This window comes from Heteronotia binoei, chromosome 18 (assembly GCF_032191835.1).
Source record: "Heteronotia binoei isolate CCM8104 ecotype False Entrance Well chromosome 18, APGP_CSIRO_Hbin_v1, whole genome shotgun sequence".
Classification (NCBI taxonomy): domain Eukaryota; kingdom Metazoa; phylum Chordata; class Lepidosauria; order Squamata; family Gekkonidae; genus Heteronotia; species Heteronotia binoei.
In genome coordinates this window covers 16,515,620-16,535,127 of record NC_083240.1, presented here as the reverse complement: position 1 = coordinate 16,535,127, position 19,508 = coordinate 16,515,620, and the positions used below count along the sequence as shown (strand labels likewise).

General features: G+C 45.7%; 1 long non-coding RNA gene across 1 annotated transcript; it reads right to left on the bottom strand.

Moving 5' to 3' along the window:
• Window positions 1–5,738: 5,738 nt before the first annotated feature.
• Window positions 5,739–17,873, bottom strand: LOC132587371 (uncharacterized). The gene is made up of 3 exons (XR_009556416.1): window positions 17,810–17,873; window positions 7,326–7,497; window positions 5,739–5,859 (listed from the first exon to the last, which is right to left on the bottom strand). It is a non-coding gene; the product is annotated as an uncharacterized LOC132587371 (long non-coding RNA).
• Between the last annotated feature and the right edge of the window lie 1,635 nt (window positions 17,874–19,508).

Genomic DNA, 19,508 nt, shown 5'->3' with positions numbered 1-19,508 from the left:
TCCCTGGTATATACCACAGCTGCTGAGGTATGCTTTAAACCAGTGATTCTCAACATCATTCTTCTAGGTGCCACAATGCCCCATGATGCAATGGGTTTCCTAGTACCCACTTGCTTCTTCCTCAAAATGTCTCTTCCCTGAAGCAAAAGAACCAGACTTGGCTTTCCTCTCCCTCATCAGAGAAGGATATACTTCAGAGAAGTCCAAAAGATGGCACTTTTACCATTTCACAGAGCCCACATTTGGAAACAGGAAGCTGCTCGACCAGGAAGCTCCCAGAGTTTTGGGATTGCTTCCACTTCCCTGGCAACCATTTTGTAGAGGCACCCCTTACCCGTTTCTCAAAATTCAAGCAGTCACAGATCAACAATAGTGGGGAAGCCCACATAAAACTCTTGATAACATATCGTAGGAGACAATGGTTTCTAGGGTAACCAAAAGTACCATGATCCTCTTGGCTTTTAAATCACTGCAGGGTAGGTCATATGAAAGTCAATATACCAGAGATCAAGTGGTGGTACAAGCCCATCCCTGTTTCCATCTATGAAACAGTGGGACTGACTGGAAGTTGGAAGTGAGGAAAAGTTTTGGCTTACCTTCTTTCAGGCCAAGAGGCCTCGGCTTGGGTGTTGCCATCTGCTCACTCTTTTGGCGGGAGCTCATAGTGCATGGTAAAGGGGAGTGTTGACCGAAGGAGGGATTGCAGACTGCCAAAAAGATAAGGGGAAGGAAATTAAAGCTGTATCAATTCACCACAATAGTATAAAAGAGTTCAGAATATCTCTATGTTGTTGTCATGTATTTGTCCAGATAAGTGATGTATTCCTACCTGCCTAGTCGTGGCACCATGTCTGCAGAATACTTCCGCTCATTTCCATGCATTTCATACCAACTCGATGAAGTTTAGGTACCAGGTATTCCCCCAAGCTTCAAGTGGTTCATTTATGGTTTAGTTTGCCAACTGGTGCAATCTTTTGTTTGCATGCTGATTTTACAGCTATGGTTTTTCTCTTGCAAAGCTTTTATCGCGGCATTAATTACTACTCAAATGGCATTTTTTTTTTAACTTGCTGTTTTTACTTGCTGTTGAAACGAAAGCAGAGCCACAGGAAACGTGGTTTCTAGGTTCATCCTCTGCACTGCCCAAGGTCAAGCAGGCATGAGCTGGGACTTCTTGGCTACAACTGAGATACTCAGGTGTGGGGAGGGGGAAAATTCAGATGGGGGACTGCTGCATTTGGAGAAATAAAAACTTTTTGCACCCTTGTAGAATTGCCAGGCATGAACTTCCGGCATTTCAGTGATATGTCTACATGACCTAGCCTACATGACCAAGGTGGAGGAAAAGCTACCCAATTGTTCAGAACTCTGCAGCAACTGAGTGGGGCAGAGAAAGTTATGCAAAAGCAGGCCTCGGATTCAGTGGGAGTTCACAGGAGCGCAGCTGCTGAACCTTTCTGAGAGTTCCGCCTCTTCCTTCTGAGAGTTCCACCTCCTTGTCCATTGAATAGTAGGTGCAGCTGCATAACAATCCCTGGATGAGCTCCATCACCTATTTTTCTACAAAACGACCCCTGTGCAAAAGTATATCCTTCCTGCTACTGGTTAATTAGAGGACAGAAGTCAAGGACTCACGATGGTTCACCTTGTAAGAAAGAAGCCCAGCACCATCGACTGATGAAGGGATCCGCTCATGTCAGTCTCTGCTCCTCTTCTCATGCTGTCTGCCTTGCGAGACACTCTAGGCCATTTCTATGGCCCCTGGCAAAGTGAGCATCTGGCATGGTGGAGGGGAGTGGAAGTCCTTTCAGGTCACAATGCAGCTATTGTGACATCACTGACCTACCTTGCCCAATGAATGCACTGAAGACAGCCTTTGGGATAGATGATGAGAAAGACTCCTGCCTGCCAACACTGAGGTTGTTGGGCAGATGCGTTGAGTCTGTACCAGGCCACTTCCTATGTTCACTCATTTCAGCAATGGACGACAGTTGTGGGAATCTGACTGTGCTTTTCGTGGAGGCTGTAGGCGTCCGGTTAATATTGGCCCCTCCTGCTCAAACTGCCCATCCAATCACCTTAAGGAGCAAATATTAGATTAAGGCCGATTTCCCACTCACCTTACGCCACTCTCAGGTTCCTCTTCTCAGTGGGGCTTCTTTCCGATTTCACACTATCTGCCCTGGGGCTGCAAGTAATGTCGGTGTTTTCGCATGGCAAACAGAAACCTCTAAAAGCCAGTTTCTGTTTCCTGCGCGAAAACGCTGACATTACTCGCAGCCCCGGGGCAGATAGCGTGAAATCGGAAGGAAGCCCCGTTGAGAAGAGGAATGTGAAATTGGCGTATGGTGAGTGGGAAATCAGTCTAAATGTAAAAAAACCAAAAACAAACCAACCCCAAAATCATCTGCCTTGGAAGCACAGAAGCTTTACACAGTATCCCCGATCCTCCAAGCTTCCCAGGAGGAAGACGCTGATCAAACAAATGACAAAGATGATCTGACTCCAGTGGTGACAAGAGAAAGTTTATTTACAAAAAAGAAAAGCACATATTCGTGTAGGTCCGTTTAACTTGCGATGACCAGATTCACTTCAAAAAAGGTTAACTGGCTATAGCTCTAACCCAGACAAGAGAGGGAAGAAGAGAGGCCCCACAGAAGATGAAAACAGAAGGCAAGCATGGGCCTGGGCCAAAAAGGCTCAACATCTAACTGATGAGAGGGTGGGGCCAACTACAAAGTGTACCAAGAAAGAGAGAATTCGCTTAATGTTTTCCCTCCTCTTGCATGCAGAGTTACAATATCCAATGGTAAAAGTGTGTGTGTGTGTGTGTGTGTGTGTGTGAGAGAGAGAGAGAGAGAGAGAGACAGACTTGATGTTGGAATGGGCCTCAAGAGGGAGAAGGCTTTTTTTGCAGCAGAAACTCCTTTGCATTTTAGGCCACGCATCCCTGATGTAGCCAATCCTCCTGGAGTTTACAGTAGGCCCTGTACTAAGAGCCCTGTAAGTTCCTGGAATATTGGCTACATTAGGAGGGTGTGGCCTAATATGCAAAGGAGTTTCTGCTACAAAAAAAAAAAGCCCTGGAGAGAATGCTTGACCCCCATCTAGCCAGCTTCTTCTGCCAGTTCCCCTGGCCCACCACTTTTTTATTTTCTTTGGCACAAGCCATAACCCTGCCCGAACTTCAACCAACCATCCTACTTAAGAATCTAAGATGATCTAAGCGGATGTGTTGGCAATGGCGATGAAGAGAGATGGAATTTGGGTATTTGGGAAATCTCTGCATGTTTTGAATGTGAGTCTTGTTGGTGTTTGGAAAGGGTGATTAATGAAGGAAGGAGGAAAAGAGATAATAAGAATTGCAGTCAGCAATTTTGGGGCTGGAAAGGGAACAGCTGAAAGCTTCTAGCTAGAAACAAAAGTTTCTAGTGGAAATCGGGGAAGGAAGGAAGGAAGGAAGGAAGGAAGGAAGGAAGGAAGGAAGGAAGGAAGGAAGGAAGGAAGGAAGGAAGGAAGGAAGGAAGGAAGGAAGGAAGGAAAGCAAATAGATGGGAGGAGGGAGGTGGAGGTGGGAAGAAAGCAATTTTAAATGCATTCTCCAAGCCGCCAGGTGGCTTAGCTTAGAGAAGTGATTTAAATTAAGAAACATTTTCTCCAAGCTGGCCAAGGAGGTGATGATGCTTTGAGAGCCACACAATGTGTGTGAAAGAGCCACATGTGGCTCCCAAGCTTCAGTTTGGCCACCCCTGAACTATGTAGAGGCACGATCCAGAGCTAAGGAACACTGCCACGTGGGAACGTGATCGTCATCTTCTAAGAAGCGTTAGGATTCCAGGACTGCATGGAGACTTAGTCATCCAGCAACCTCTCTTTCACATCCCCATCTTTTCGGTCACCACCTTAAGAAAGGAAATACAAGGTATGAGTGTTTACAAAAGCATACAATGTTGGACTGCCCACCACAGGGTGGGAACAATTGCTAGAAAGATTACAGTGTATGTATAGAACCAACAACCAACCAAGCATTCCACTGGAATAAAACACTGAATGTGTAAATAAATTTCCATTAAATATTTCCTTTTGTGTTTTTCTCTTTTGCATCACTTGTATGTATAATATAAAAGTATTGTATACAAAATTACAAAAATGCAATATACAAAAAAAATGAGTTAACACATATTCATAGGCCTTGTTACTAGCCCTGTAGAGAAACCGGTTGGCCTCCGGGTGAGATAGGATGCTGGCAGGGGTGGAATTCTAGCAGGAGCTCCTTTGCATATTAGGCCACACACCCCTGATGCAGCCATTCCTCCAAGAGCTTACAAGGCTCTTTTTTGGAAGCTCATGGAAGATTGGCTGCATCAGGGTGTGGTGGGATTTCTTTTGGGATTGGTCCTCTTTATGAAATTGGCCACAAGAGCTCTTTTTGAAATTGAGCACTATCAAGCATCCATACTGCTAATAGCTTAGGCTGAGAATCTAGGTCAGTAGAAAGTAGGTGAAAGGTAAGGGCTATATCAGGGCAGCCTTAGCCTTATATGGTATGAGCAGGAACCAGATGGAGTAAAGATATGGCAGATGTGAGAGACTAGCTGTTGATGCAGCTGGTGGTTCTGGAATGCATGATATCAGATAAGATAGAGACTGTGATACCAGTTTCCGGGGAAAACTCTTTATAAACCCTGGGATTTAGAGAAAGGGTGCTGATTGGAATAGAGACAGGAGGTCTCTATGCTGGTCATGCCAAACTAATTGGGACTTAGAAGAAGAAGATATTGGATTTATATGCCGCCCTCCACTCCGAAGAGTCTCAGAGCGGCTCACAATCTCCTTTATCTTCCTCCCCCACAACAGACACCCTGTGAGGTAGGTGGGGCTGATAGAGCATTTACAGCAGCTGCCCTGTCAAGGACAACCTCTGCCAGAGCTATGGCTGACCCAAGCCCATTTCAGCAGGTGCAAGTGGAGGAGTGGGGAATCAAACCCGGTTTGATTCTCCCAGATAAGAGTCAAACCCGGTTCTCCCAGATAAGAGTCCGCACACTTAACCACTACACCAAACTGGCTCTAACCCGGAAAATGTAGACTAACAGGGTGAAGTCCCTAGCACAGGGACTTAGACTTTTCATAGAATTAATGCTTGACTATAGAACTATGCTTTATGCTTGACTGTAGAACTATGCTTAACTATATTCTAACTGTGTAACTGTATTCTGAAACTGTACTAATGTTATCTATTGCTTTGCTTTTATATATATATAAATATATATATAAATATATATATATATAACATTTAGCATTCTGTCTGGAGAAAAAAAGCTTGGAGTCTAATAAAGCTTATCTGTATTGTCTTGAAACTTATTAGTGTGTACGTATAAGCCTTCTGAAAACTGCAGGTTGTTTTGGTTACTGAGGTGTACAGAAGTAAATCCCGCCTCACAGGGGTGTGTGGCCTAATATGCAAAGAAGCTTCTGACAGAATTCCACCCCCGGATGCTGGACTAAATGGACCACTGGTCTGATTCAACAGGGTTCTTAGGTTTCACTGTGTTTCAGGTGGGCTGTTCACCAGTTTATTTTCAAAGTGTATTTTTTTTTTAAAAAAAATGTAAATGATGAAAAAGTGTTCCCGGGAAAAAAGATTTGACACCCAGTTCCAGGCAATGCCAATTGTGTTTTTGCTATAAAAACCTGCTGCTGGAAGACAATAATAGCAGGGGACAGAAGAAGCGATGCTATGGAGACTCACCTGAACAGAAGGATTCTGGGCAGGTGAACCGCACTTTATAATCATGGCAGAAGACCCCCTTCCCCTGGTGGGCATTGATGCAAGCAAACCCGTTGACCACGTCATTGCTGCTCGGAATCAAACAAGGAAAAGGAAGTCAAACTCTAGCTGAAGCTTGAGCCCCACAATTGACAGCAAACGCAGGTGGAACACTGGTACCGATTTCCCACTCACCTTACGCTGCTCTCATGTTCCTCTTCTCAGCGGGTTTTCCTTCGGATTTCACACTATTTGACCTGGGACTGCAAGTAGCGTTGACTTTTTCGCACAGCAAACAGAAACCTCTAAAAACCAGCTTCTTTTTGCCAAGGGAAAATGCCGACGCTACTTGCAGCCCCAGGGCAGATAGGGTGAAATCCTTCTATCCGTGTCTCTCTCCCCATCCCCCTCAGTGGATTTTGTTTTCCAGGATCAAGCAATATGCGCATGTGCACTGATAAGACATTGAACAAAAGGACAATCACGTTGAGTGTATGAACAGTGGTACTGAGACTCTTCATTTGTGTGACATTGCACACATAGGAATGTGTCAATATAGCAGCACTCACACACAAGTCTTCGTAATCCTATCAAACTTGCTTTTTTGAGGATTGGTAATGTAGGGTGGGGGAGGGAATGCAAATGATCTGAAAGCTGCAACCAAGCATTCGTTCTTCCATTCCAGAAACAACTTTAGAAATTCCCAGTCTGAACAGAAGGATTTCTTGCTCAGGCAGAGGAGAAATCCTGGAGCAAGAAAAGTCTGTTTAAAGATGGTCAGTTTCTTGGACTGTCTTGGTTACTTTACTCTGATCTTTGCACATGAATTTCTGTGGATTGGAAACTGGTCATTCAAAGAGGTATCATTGTCCGTGGTCTACGCAGTTAATGCAGTGCCATTTGCGGTCACCAGGTTGGCAGGATTTTGTAGTGTTTCAAAACCTGTAAACCTTGTTTGATCAGAGGTAGAATCATAGAATGAGTTGGAAGGGACCTCCAGGGTCATCTAGTCCAACCCCCTGCACAATGCAGGAAACTCACAAATACCTCCCCCTAAATTCACAGGATCTTCATTGCTGTCAGATGGCCATCTAGCCTCTGTTTAAAAACCTCCAAGGAAGGAGAGCCCACCACCTCCCGAGGAAGCCTGTTCCACTGAGGTGGTGGGATCTCCTTCCTTGGAGGTGGATGATGATGATGATGATGAAGAAGCAGCAGCAGAAGAAGCAGAAGAAGAAACAGAAGCAGAAAAAGAAGAAGAAGAAACAGAAGCAGAAGAAGAAGAAGCAGAAGAAGAGGAGGAAGAAGAAGATGATGAAGAAGAAGAGAATAATGAAGGGGGTCCATCTTTGGGTCACATCTCATTTGGGCCCCTCTTGGAGAGTGGCTTTTCCTTTGCAATGACCTTAGGGTTTTAAAAAATAACTGATGAGGAACTTAGGCTTCCTATACATCAATGATTTCCCTCCCCAGCAGAAGCGTGATGTGTGTGTCTTTGTGCCATCAAGTCCATGATCTATAATCCATTTTTTTGCAGAAAGGCCAGGAAACTCACCAGGCAAATTTCTGTCCAGTCTCAGAAGCAGGGATTCCTTGCAGAGTTTGCACCTCGAGAGCAATTGGATTTAAGCAAATAGCTCCGGGATGGGCTATTCGAAGATAATAGAGCAGTTCGTAGTCCCCCGTTGCAGTGGGATGGTCCCTGTTAAACCATCTGGTCTTGCAAGCTTCAGGACAAGAAAACAACAGAACATGGGGCTGAGTTAATAAGGGTTACTGGTTCCCCACTTCTCCACTTATCGCTGCAGTGGAAGTACTGACATTCAGTAGGTCCCAAGTCCAATCCTCAGCATCTCTAGTAAAAAGGGATCAGATAGAAGGTGACGCGAAAGACCTCTGCATGATCCTGGACAGCTGCTGCCAGTCTGAGTAGACAATACTGACTGTGATGGACCAAAGGTCTGTTTCAGTATAAGGCAGCTTCATATGTTCATGTGATTTATTTAATGCCTGATCTGGGTGGCCTAATTTCATCTGTTCTCAGAAGCAAAGCAAAATCAGTCTTGGTTAGTCCTTGGATGAGGGGCCACCACAGGAGTCCAGGGTTGCTACGCAGAGGTAGGCCATGGCAAGCCACCTCTGAACACCTGTTGCCTTGAATACCTTGTGGCAGGGGTGTCAAACATGCCAAAACAGGCCCCCGGAGGGTTCCTATCAGCCCCCCCCCCCGAGGAGCTGGCTGTCATCTGCTTCCTTCTCCCTCTCTCTTGCTTCCTTCTGCTTGCTTTGCCAGGCTTGCTCAATTGCACAGGAGCTACAGAACAAAGCCTCTATTTTGTCCATTGGCTGAGGCTCCTCCCTTGGGGAGGAAGGTGGAGAGGGATAGCTTGTTTTGGCAGGCTCTCTCAATTGCATTTGAAGAAAAAAAGGCGGGGGACTCCCTGTGTAGAAGTAGAATTCCCAAAAAGAATTCTCTCTCAATCGCATAGCAGAGCCACTGAGACAAGCCTCTCTTTCCTTCTATAGGCTGAGGTTCCTCCTCCTCCTGGTCCCCTGGGGAAGGAAGGAAAGAGTCAGAGCTTTCTTTGTCCAGCTCCTTGGATCCCATGGGAGAGCTACAAAGAAAGTACCTTTAAGACCAATGAGTGCTAATGTTTTAATCATATTTTAAGTTTTTTTAAAAATATATATATATATTTAATTCTTTTTGTCTAAAGTTTATATCTCTGCTACCTGGCATTACATTTTATGACACACATGGCCCGGCCCGACAAGGTTGCATTTATGTGCGATCCATCCCTCATAACAAATGATTGGAACACCCTTGCCCTTGTCAGTATATAGAGTCCTCCGTCCACAGCATGACAGAAGCATGGAGCAGCAGGTGGATCTACAGTGACAGCATCTGACAGGTCAGGTCAGATCAGCCTTGGGAGTGAGCCGGTTCTGGCTGGACTGTAACCAGGGGAAAGCACCTGCTGGAGTCAGCAATTGTGTGGACTGCCGTGATTGGCTGAGCTGTATATATATAAGGACTACTGTGCCAGACAGTATCTCTCTCTGTCGAGAGTTGGTTCCTGGCGTAGCACTTTGTCACTCAGTTTAATGTTATTCACCGCACTAGTTGTATTGTATATAGTTTGTAAATACACTACTTTTATACTAGGTGCTGGTGTGTGGCTCAATTTCTTTCCAGAGTCTACTTTCAAGCAGTTCTCTGTTTTGCACTCTGCACATGAACCACTGATAGCCCTACGGGGTCACTGTAAGTCTGTCAGTCACTGTAAGTCAGCTGCAACTTGACAGCCTTTTCCACACCTGCACACTGTGTCCTGCAATCAAGTTTAAAAACACATATAAGAAAAGAAAATCACACAAGAGATCCAACCAACCATCTTGCCGGACAAACAGTATAAAATTACCACAAAACCAAGAAACAGCAAATGATAAAATCCTGAATTTCCACCATGACCCTCAACCCCCTTCCATAAAGGTGGCAGCGATAAAATCTCCAATCAAACACTGAACATGCAATAAAACAAATAATCAGCTCACAGTTTACAAAAAACAAAACTATATCCAAATAGCAGTGAAATTATTTCTCAGCTGCTTTCCTCGTAAGAATCTGCTATCCTACCACACCTTTCCAGGAAAATGAGAAGGAAAAAACCCCAAGAAGATAACCATCTTCAATAATTTACCAACCCCTGGCTGAACCAAAAAGCTTTTGCTCAACAATTAAAGATAACTGTGCTTAATGCTTGGTGGGAAACAAGGTACAGAAAATTCCTCAGTTGTCAAAGTATTCTCAATTCACTGATGTACCGGGGCCATAAATATGGTTTATGGGGCTCAGAGTCTCTTTTGGCAATGCTCTCCAAGGTCAGTTAAGTAAAGTTTATTCTGCACTTGTGTTAGGGATGCCAGTCTCCAGATAGGACCTGGGGATTCCCCAGAATTACACCTCCTCTTAAAGTTGCCAAGTCCTACCTGCCTGCCAGCAAGGGGATCCTGGCACCACTCTGGGAGTCTCCTGGCACACGCACTTTGTGCATGTGATGCAATAATATCTCCAGAAGTGATATTCATCTGGAGTACTGTGTTCAGTTTTGGGCACCACATTTTAAGAAGGATACAGACAAGTTGGAATGGGTCCACAGGAGGGCGACAAAGATGGTGAGGGGTCTATGAGGAACCAAGTCCTATGAAGAAAGGTTGAAGGAGCTGGGCATGTTTTGCCTGGAGAGGAGGTGGCTGAGAGATGATATGATCACCATCTCCAAGTATTTGAAGGGCTGTCACATAAAGGATGGTTCAGAATTGTTTTCTGCGGCCCCAGAAGGTAGGACCAGAACCAGTGAGTTGAAATTAAATCAAAAGAGTTTCCAGCTCAACATTAGGAAGAACTTCCTGACAGAGCGGTTCCTCAGTGGAACAGGCTTCCTCAGGAGGTGGTGGGCTCTCCTTCCTTGGAGGATTTTAAACAGAGGCTAGATGGCCATCTGACAGCAATGCTGATCCTGTGGACTTAGGGGGAGGTATTTGTGAATTTCCTGCACTGTGCAGGGGGTTGGACTAGATGACCCTGGAGGTCCCTTCCAACTCTATGATTCTACGGTGTAACTGCATTGTCGATGTTGTGCATGATGCTCAAGGTTTGAGGCAAAAACTTGGGTTATTTTTGCTACAAAATCATAGAGACTGCTCAAAAACCAGTGTGTCGTGTTGGAAAAGTCACACCACAAGAGCCCTGTCTGGGGATGGGTTTTCCGCTGCCAGTCAGCTGGAGGGGCAGCAGATTGGAGCCCCCCAGATTGGGAGATCCTCTGGCTGGATTGGGGGGTCTGGCAACCCTACTTCATTTCCAGACTCCAGTTCCCCTGGAGAAAATGCTTTGTACCTCTCTGGGGTCCCTGGACTTCCCAGGCTCCATCCCCAAATCCCCAGGAGTTAACTTGGATTTGCCAACCCTACCTCCCCATCCCATGCCAGTGGCCAGTGGGACCTGACAGCCCTAGGTTCTGTGTCATGACCCTGGACTTCTTAGGTGGTCTCCCATCCAAGTGCTAATCAGGACTGACTCTCCTTAGCTTCCGCGACCTGATGAGACTTGGCGAGTCTGAGCCATCGCCATAAGCTTATTAGTAAATGGAAGTATCAACGTAGTTGCTATATATATTTTTAGAAACAACAGAAAAAGATTAGCAAGAGATGTAAACTAGTCTGAAGTCAGTATGGCAGAGGACACCGTGTGCGCCATAAACAAAGACGAAATGTCGCTTCAGTTTTAGCGCACAGATTGTTGGTTAAATATCAACAAAACAGAGTTCGGGTGTTATAAAACACCATATGAACATGAACAAATATTAGCTCAGTGTTGAAACACAAACAACGAAACATCTTGTCCCATTTCAGCGAACTGTTGTACCCGAATGATCCTTATTCTTTATCTCGAAATTTCCAATTAATATTTATTCCAAGCGGCGCACAGTAACAAAAGGTTAAAACGAAAGAACTGAGATAACGCTTGCAAAAATCCAGCAAAATGAAGCTGCCGTGCACTGAATCAGATCCTTCGTTCGTCAAGGTCAGGCAATGTTGTCAACTCAGACCACCAGCAGCTCTCCAGGGTCTCAGGCAGTGGCCTTTCACAACACCTAATGCCTGGTCCATTTATCTGGGGATCCCAGGGATTGAACCTGGGAACTTCTGCATGCTAAGCATAGGCTATTTCACTGAACCATGGCCCATCAACCAAACCAGCCATTGAAACACCCCAAGAAGAAAAAGAAGGAAACCACCTGAACAAAGCAGGAAGATTTTAAGCTCAAACTGAGATTTGATACTTCGGCAAAAGCTGAATCAGGATTCCCTCGTTTCCTCAAACCCAGCTCTCTCCTGGCTCCACCCCCAAATCTCCCTAAATTCCCCATTCTGGAGATGGCAATCAGCAACCCTAGCGTCAGCCAAGGGTTACCAAACTCCAGCCGGTGGCTGAAGATTTCCTGGAATGACAACTGCTTTCCAGGTGACAGAGATCAATTCAGCTGGAAAAAATGGCCACTTTGGAAAGTGGACTTGGTGTCGCTATACCCCATTGAAGCCCCTCCCCGACCCCTGTCATCAGACTCCACCCCCACCCCAAAATCTCCAGGTATTTCCCAACATGGAGGTGGCAACCCTAATTCTCGCCCTAAACAGCCTTAAGGGATGCTATTCCCCCTGCTGAGTGGCTAATTGTGCCCTGAATGTGGATGTGTAGTTGGTGGTGGTACGGTAGTGGATTAAAGGTTTAAGAACTACTGATGTAAATCTCACAAGACAAAGATGATATGAGCATCACAAAAGTGTCTCTGTGTTAATCCCTGCCATACCATGCTGGACTGGTTTGTCTTATGATACCCACAGCATGGACTGGTCTCAGGGCCGGCCCTAGACTGAAGAAGATATTGGATTTATATCCCGCCCTCCACTCCGAAGAGTCTCAGAGCGGCTCACAATCTCCTTTACCTTCCTCCCCCACAACAGACACCCTGTGAGGTGGGTGGGGCTGGAGAGGGCTCTCACAGCAGCTGCCCTTTCAAGGACAACCTCTGCCAGAGCTGTGGCTGACCCAAGGCCATGCTAGCAGGTGCAAGTGGAGGAGTGGGGAATCAAACCCGGTTCTCCCAGATAAGAGTCCGCACACTTAACCACTACACCACACTGGCTCTCCAAACTGTTTGGCTCCCTAGGCAAGGCTAATTTCTGGCGACCCCCCTGCACTGATAATGTCACTGAGTCACATGAGGGATGCCCAGTTCAGCACCCCCAGAAGGCTGGCGCCCTAGGCAATCGCCTTTGTTGATTGCTCAGAGCAGATCTGTGCTGCTTTGAGCATGCGGCAGCAGCAGCTGAACAATAGGGTTGCCAGCTTTGGGTTGGGAGATTCCTGGAGATTTGGGGGGATGGAGCTGGGGAGGGCAAGGGTTTAGGGAGAGATCCTCCAAAAGCAGCCATTTCCTCCTGAAGGATCAATCATAAGTCCAGGAAATCTCCAGGCACCACCTGGAAGTTGGCAACCCTGCCACACAATGGGTCAGACATCAGCACGACAGATTAAAAACAAGAGCTGGCACATGACCAGAGAGATGTGTAAACATCCAAACCCCACCCGGCCAGCTTACCTTACTTTTGTTTGCAAGCAATAAAATTATATATACCATGGGCGGTGCTTTCCTTTTGACTTACCTTGATTAGGGAGGCTTGTTTCCACTTGCTGAGCGGGTGCAGTTGGCACAAGCCTTGATCCAGTCTGCGGTACAAACTTTGATCCAGACAGATCTGGTCCTGTTGGGAAAAACAATTGGCACGGTCACTTCTCTTGTCTGGGAAAGTAAAAAGTCTGCACAGTGTGTGGGAGAGATCCCTTGGGCCCAAACTAAACTAGTCTAGAGCCAGCCCTATGGCACCAGGACATGTCGACCCAACCCCTGTGCCACCCAAATTGCCCCCAAACTCCCTATATGCTGCAGTGGCAATCTTCCATTTTGTGCTGGGAAAGGTGCCAGGGGAATGCGGAGCATCACTTTTCCCTGCCCTGTTTCACTTTGCAAACGCAGATGCTGAAAAAGGGCACGAAATCAACTTTAGCTTCCTCCCCAACCCTCCACAGGAAGATTGGAGTGATTCAATATGCCTGGACACTAGGGGGTGCTACATCACCAAGTGAGTGTGTATTGATGTTATCTCTTTGAATGGGATGTCTCTCTCTTTTTCTTAACTTGGGATGTCTCTCTCTTTTTCTGTTCCCCACCCCCTCTCTCTCTGTGCTGTTTGTTGTGCCCAATTCTCTGTAGGGCTCTTCATGGAGTCCGATATCTCTACAGGTCTCTCCTGCAGAAACACTGCCCTCATCCGCATGATGCCGGATTGAGCTGGCCATTGCGATAGGCAAAGAAGTCTTTAGATTAGGCTTCTCTCTCTCCTTTTGACAGCAACCTGAATACGAACTGAAGCTACTTGAAGAAATGTTAAGTTTTTACTTTTTTCCAATATACTTCTTGGAAGATCTCCCACTTTTACAACTGCTCTCCAGAGATCAGCTCCTCTTGAGAAAATGGCTGCTTGGAAGGGTGGACTCTATGGCATTCTCCCGTGCTGAGGCTCCTCCCCTCCCCTCTCCCAACCCTGCTCTCTCCCGGCTCCACTGCCAAAGTTTCCAGGCGTTTTCCAACACAGATCTGGCAACCCTATTCAAGTTGCTTGTGTAGTGGATGGGCATGGGGAGGGATCTGGTGTGGCCCCCTTCTCTAACCCCCAACCCTGAATTTTAAGGTGCTTTGTATTTGCTTGCAGCTTTCACTTCCTCAAATTCTTCAGACAAGGAGGGACCCTAAGAAGCAAACAAAGGCCTGGGCAAAAAAGTCGTGTGGGACTTTCCCTATATTTCCCCCAAGGAGAGTTTCCAGGCAGTCAAAACCAGGTAAAACCACAGAGTATTTGGACATGCCAGAGCATTCCATGATGGCACTTCTGGATCTTGATCCATCAGGGCTTTTCTCATGTCTTCCTTGTCACTCACCAACACAGAAGGACTTTGGACAAGTGAATCGGACCTGATAGTCGAGGCAGAAAACACCTTTCCCTTGATCAGCGTTGAGACAGGAAAAGCCTCGGGAGACATCATTCCTATCAGAAGCACAAAAGGCAAAGGGAACATTAAATACCAATGAAGGTAGAAGTCTGGTAGACTTCTCAGCTATTCTTGAAGGGAACCCTAAATATATGAAGAAGATATATCCCGCCCTATACTCTGAATCTCAGAGCAGTCACAGTCTCTTTTACCCTTCCCGCCCCCCCCCCCGCCACAACAGACACACCCTGTGGGATAGGTGGGACTAAGAGACCTCTTACAGCAGCTGCCCTTTCAAGGACAACTCCTGAGAGAGCTATGGCTGACCCAAGGCCATTCCAGGAGGTGCGAGTGGAGGAGTGGGGAATCAAACCCAGTTCTCCCATATAAGAGTGCACGCACTTAACCACTACACCAAACTGGCTCCCAAATCAGAAGCTGGGACTCCCAAATGGTGTGACGAGAAGAGCAGAATGAGAAGGGAAGTCCAAGAAAGTGGGATCAGGGATGAGCGTATTTTCCTTGTTCCACCCTTTCTTTGGATTTCTTCAGCTCTGCTGGCTACTCTTCCTGACATCCAGTTTTACAAGGAGGATTTCTAATCTTAATTCCAGGATCAATATATCTACAGTTTTTAATTCATCCTTTGGTTTTCCTGCATCTTTTAATCCTCTCCCCCATCCTTTTGATGAGTGGGCACTTCTATAAGGATAAAACACTGCAAAAAACAATCTTGATTTGTTTGTGCGTAGGATTATATCCAAACTCTTTAGCTGCAGTGTTTTACTGATGCGCCTGTGAACGCCTTTGTATTGGTAAGAATCGTGTGTCTTACCAACATCCATACATCTGTTTATTACAGAGGGTTAAAAAAAAAAACAATCCAGAACTGAAGGGAAGGATCTAAAATCTAAAGAAATCTGCACGTGTACAAAAATGGGGGATAGTGGGGGATTCCAGTTAGTTCCAGCACAAAACTTGATGGGAAACATATGAACTGGGAACAATAACTGGAGAAGAGCTGAGGATGAGAACAAAAATAAGTGGCAACAGGACTTTTTTCGTAGCAGGAACTCTTTTGCGTATTCCACCTCGCTGATGTAGCCAATCCCCCAAGAGCTTACAGTACCCTGTAAAAAGAGCCCTGTAAGGTCTTAGGGGATTTGCTACATCAGGGGGGGGGGGGGGTGTAACCTAATATGCAAAGGTGTTTCTGCTACAAAAAAAGCCCTGAGTGGGAAATGGCATATTTTTCTGTCCTGCATCTGCCACTGACTCCGTGAAACTTGCTTTTGTTCCCAAGTGCCATTATTTGTGCTCACAACCCAGGAAACTTTGTTCATTTGGAGCCGGCCTATTTCCATCCTTTCCTCTCTGATGCCACCCCACTGAATCTCACACAGCAAACTCTTGGCCAGTCTCAGAAGCCGGAGTCCCATTCAGAGTCTGAACCTCCATCGCGGTCGGGTCAGAACAGATTTCACCAGGATTTTCATCGAGGAGGTCAGACAGGAGTTCATGGTCTCCAGTCCCAAAGGGATTGTCCCGATCAAACCATTCCGTCTTGCATACTGAAAGAGAAACAAAGAAAAGAAAAACACTGTAGGCGAAGTAATACACCAGGACTGGAAATATGGATTAACCATTAGCCATGGAATACCTTTTCCCCTTGTAGCTTGCCTGCCAACTACTCTACTGTCTTTCAGGCACTATCACCAGAAGTGCCATCTCAGTTAAACCAGCTGGTCTAGCAAATGTCTACCCAAATGCAAAGCTGGAGAGAGCAGATAGTTACAAAGTCTTTCAGGAAGAGAATCTTTTACTTCCTTTGCTCATAGACAGGCCTATGAATATGTGATTAGCGTATTAATAAGTCAGGTGTAGCAAATAACTTTTTAAAAAAAATTATAAAAACCAAAAAGGATTGAAACCAAAGGATTGAAATCAGAGTGTCTACTAAACCAGTCACTGATAAACCCCAAAAGCAGGTTCAGTCAGAAAAAGTGAGAAAAGGAAGAAACTAGCAGAACAAAGCAAAAAAGCTCTTAGGGCTTTTTTGTTGCAGGAACTCCTTTGCATATTAGGCCACACCTCCCTGATGTAGCCAATCTTCCAAGAGCTTACAAGGCTCTTTTTACAAGGCCTACTGTAAGCTCTTGGCTACATCAGGGGTGTGTGGCCTAAAGGAGTTCCTAATACCAAAGAAGCCCTGCTTAGGCTCAAACTGAGATTAGATGCTTCGGCACAAGTTGGATCTCTCAGCTGCGGCTGGGAGATCCATGTTGGGAAATACCTGGAGATTTTTGGGATGGAGAGTCAAGAAGGGCAGCATTTGGGGAAGGGAGGGACCTCAGCGGGGCATAATAATCACAGAATCCACCTTCCAATGTGACCATTTTCTCCGGGTGAACTGAACTCTGTTTGGAGGTCAGTTGTAGTCCTAGGAAATCTCCAGCCACCATCTGTGTTTTAGGGCACTTTTATTTTCTTGCAGAGTTTTTATTTCTGCAAATTCTTCGGACAGGAAGGGACACAGAGAACTAAACAAAGCCTGGGCAAAACAGACTTGTGATCCTTTTCCTATATTCTCCCCAAGTAGGTTGCGTGGCCGCAGTCAGAAAAACCTAGGACATTTAGGGGGCAAGGACTGGCATGTCAGCATTTTCACTGGATGTGATGTCACAGGATTCTGTGGGATCTGCAAAACTCTATGGTAAAACCATAGAGCATTTGCAGATTTTAGTACCCCATGATGTTACTTCTGGACTTCACCAGAAGTGAAGTCTTTGTGCTGACACAATGCCATTTCCTCCCATCACCAAGAGACCTGAAAACTCATTGTACAGAAACCTGGTTGTTGGGGAAGCAACAGATGATGCCTTGTTGCCTGGCTTGTGGGCGGAGTTGCCAACCTCTAGGTGGGACCTGGAGATCTCCTGGATTGAAAAATAGTCTCCAGGGGACAGAGATCACTTTCCCTGGAGAAAATGGCTGCTTTGGTGGGTGGACTTGGTGGCATTATACCCTATGGAGGTAGCGATTAAGAACAGCAGACTCTAATCTGGAGAACGGGGTTTGATTCCCTATTCCTCCCCCATGCAGCCAGCTGGGTGACCTTGGGTCAGTCACAAGTTCTCTCAGAACTGTTCTCTCAAGAGCCATTCTCTCAGATCTCTCTCAGCCCCACCTACATCAAAGGGTGTCTTGTTGTGGATAGAGGAAGGGAAGGAGATGGTAAGCCCCTCTGAGTCTCTGAATGAAGGGCAGGGTTATAAATCCAGTTCTCCTCCTCCCCCCCGTCCTCCTAGGCTCTATTCCCAAATCTCCAGGAATTTCCCAAGCCAGAGCTGGCCACCCCACTTGTGGGCTTCTTGAAGACATCTTGAGAACAGGATGCAGAGTGTGATGTTTTACTTGTTACTCACCAGCACAGAAGGACTTTGGACAGGTGAATCGGACCCGATAGTCCAGGCAAAAAACACCTTTCCCTTGATCAGCGTTGAGACAGGAAAAACCCTTGGAGATATCATTCCTAGTAGAAGCACAAAAGGCAAAGGGAATGTCAAACACCAAGGAAGGCAGAGGTCCAGTAATCATCTCAGATGCTCTTGAAAGGAACCCTAAATGTTTGAAGAAGCTGGGATTCCCATATGGTGTGACCAGAAGAGTAGAATGAGAACGGAAGCAGGAGAAAATGGGACCAGGGATGGGCATATTTTTTCTGGTCCACTCTTTCTCTGGGTTTGTTCAGATCTGCTTCCCAATGTTCCTGAAACCCTGTCTTACAAAGAAAATTTCTACACTTAAATTCCAGGATCAACACATGTGCAGTGAGTTATAGCTCTGAATTATTCCTTTGGTTTGCTTGCATCTATTTGTCCTTTCTCCTTGTCCATGTTATGAGTGGGTATTCCCACAATGATAAAATACTGCAAAAAAAAATTCTTGATTTGTTTGTGTATAGCAGGGGTGGCCAAACTTGCTTCATGTAAGGGACACACAGAATAAATGCCAGATGTCTGAGAGCCACAAGACACGAACATCAGATGTCTAGGAGCAGCAAGACATGAACATCAGATGTTTGAGAGCTGCAGGACAGGAAGGAAGAGAGGGAGGGAGGAAAGCAAGTAGATGTGGGAGGGAGAGGTAGAAAGAAAGCAACTTTAACTTTAAATGCATTCTCCAAGCTGCCAGCTGGCTTGGCTTGGATAAGCTGGCTGACGGAGCTGTGAGGGCTTCAAGAGCCACACAATATCTGTGAAGAGCCACATGTGGCTCCCAAGTCACAGTTTGGCCACCCCTGGTGTATAGGGTTGGATCCAAATTCTTTATCTGCAATGTTTTACTGATGCACAAATGCACTCCTTTGTATTGGTAAGAATCTTGACATATGCAGAAGTAGTTTTTTTTTAACCAACAAAAGTAGGTCTAAAAAACAAACAAACAAACCCAGAACTGAATGGAGGAAACTGAAATCTAAAGAAAACGGCAGAGCACTGTGTACAAAATGGGAGGATTCCAGTTAGTTCCAGTTCAAGGGCTTTTCTGTATTTCCATTTTCCTTGCTGGTGCATTCCTTTTTTTCTGTTATGCATATTTTTCTTCCTCTACTGGTTGAATCCATTTTGCACTGGGGTCTCAATTTTATCAGACTATGTTTTATTGTACAAATGTTGTTTGTTGTGTAAACTGTAAAACTGATCATATGATTGATCAAATGACCATAATAATAAAGAACTATAATATGTTGTTGAAGGCTTTCACGACTGGAGTCCATTGGTTGTTGTAGATTTTCCGGGCTGCGTGGCCGTGGTCTTGGCATTGTGAGACCTGACGTTTCCCCAGCAACTGTGACTGGCATCCTCAGAGGTATAACCCAGGAAACTGCTCTCTTTGACCCAGAGAAAACTCCAGTTTTCTGGGTTACACCTCTGAGGATGCCAGTCACAGTTGCTGGTGAAACGTCAGGTCTAACAATGCCAAGACCACGGCCACACAGCCCGGAAAAGCTACAACAACCTAAGAACTGAGAATTTTAAATTGGTTTATGTTAAGCATAAAAACTTGCAGTCTAAATCTTCAGGGAGACATGCCAAGCATAAACTGATGTAATATATAACTGAC